Source organism: Palaemon carinicauda, chromosome 12, assembly GCF_036898095.1.
Source record: "Palaemon carinicauda isolate YSFRI2023 chromosome 12, ASM3689809v2, whole genome shotgun sequence".
NCBI classification, from domain to species: Eukaryota; Metazoa; Arthropoda; class Malacostraca; order Decapoda; family Palaemonidae; genus Palaemon; species Palaemon carinicauda.
Window position 1 is genome coordinate 78,766,166 of NC_090736.1, and position 1,915 is coordinate 78,768,080.

Consider the following 1,915-nt stretch of genomic DNA (forward strand, 5'->3'; position numbering starts at 1 on the left):
TCTTAGCGATATGTTTAAGACTTACATAAGTGAAGATTTAGAAAAAAAAAAATGGAAGAAATTTTAATAACATAATGGTAAAGCAATTACAAGGAAGAAAAATTCGTCTTGTAAACGTTAATTAAAAGTACAATATTTTTCCTCGAATTCATTAGATATCTTATTCAGTTTTTCTATCTCATACTTTTTTGTTCGATAAAATAGCCTTAATATATTTTCCAAAATTTAAGTTCGTTTATTTAGAGTAGGTACATTGGAGAGAATTTCATCACCAGAAATCAATAAAAGAAAATAAAAATGATCAAAAGTTTTTGCAATTTCTGAATAAAATAATTTTTTTTTGTTATAAAAGTATTTTTTATTGGAAGCATGAAATCAATAATGTATTTTTTTTTTTCAATTTCTATGTTTACTTTCTATTCATTTATCATTTATATGCAGTTAATTCTAATAGTCACACCTCCATCGTGAGGCTCAATTCTACACAGTATTCTAGAAGTGTTATTCCAGCTGTGACCAAGTTGTGGAATGATCCGCCTAATCGGGGAAGTTGAATCCGTAGAACTTCAAAAGTTCAAAGTTGTAGCAAATGTTTTTAATGTTGAACAGGCTGACATAAGTCTTTTTATAGTCTATATATGAATTATCTGTTTTAATGCTGTTAATTTTTTTTTCAAATATTTAAAAGATTTTTTTTTAATTTTTCATCACTTCTTATATTGTGTATTTATTTCTTTGTTTCCTTTCCTTACTAGGCTATTTTCACTGTTGGAGCCCTTGGGCTTATAGCATCTTGCTTCTCCAGCTTGGGTTGTAGCTTGAATAATAATAATAATAATAATAATAATAATAATAATAATAATAATAATAATAATAATAATAATAATTATCTGTGTATCCCCTTACATATCTACTTACACATTTATTACTTATCTACTAACTCTCCTTCTGTTATATTATCTCCCTCCCGTTAGCTTTCCTTTATTGATTAAAAGATTGATAAATGTTTCACTCCCACGAGTCAGCCAAAAAGGTAAACAGTTGCTGTAAGTCCCGGATGCAATGGAGATTGCCAACATGACTGCGATGGGCAGGCAACAAGTGCACAGCCATAAATATAATGAAAATCTCTTGACGTTTTAACAACACATAACCTGAGTCATATTATTTGTAAAATTGGTAATATTGTAAAAAAAAAAAAAGTAAAAATATGTGCATACTTCTGTAAATGTAAGAAAATAAAGATAATGATCATGCAAAATCTATAATCTGAGTATTCAGATTAATTTTGGAATAACAATAATATTAGATTTGGAATAAGATATTAATCAAATCTGTGCTAATATGGTTGATAATGTTAACTAAGAAAAAAATAATGATATGCAGTAATAAAGAATTTAGATACTGATAAGGAGATGTGAAGTAATTTGCTTAATTGTGTTATTAATGAAATTGTTTTAATACGTTTGGGAATACAATTGTCAATAGAAATTGATCTAACATGTTAGTTAACAATGAAGAAATTCTTATATTCAAATTTCCTTTTTTTCTTTTCAATATTGATTAAAATTCCGTAAAGAAGAAATTTCTTTTATTTTCCTTTTTCATATCTGTGGGTCGTGTAGAAAAATTTTATGGTTATGCAGAAATGTAATGTGAATTTTTACTCTATTTCTAAGGGTGATTTTAAAGATAAAACGTGAATAATTACTGCTGATTATTTCATCACCCTCAACTTCAACGCCTATTGACGCAAAAGGCCGCAATTAGATTTTGCCAGTCGTCTCTACTATCATTATATTACCTGCTAAGCTACAACCCTACTTGGAAAAGCAGGATGCTATAAGTCCAGGGACCCTAACAGGGAAAATAGCCTAGTGAGGAAAAGAAACAAGGAAAAACAAAATATCGTAAG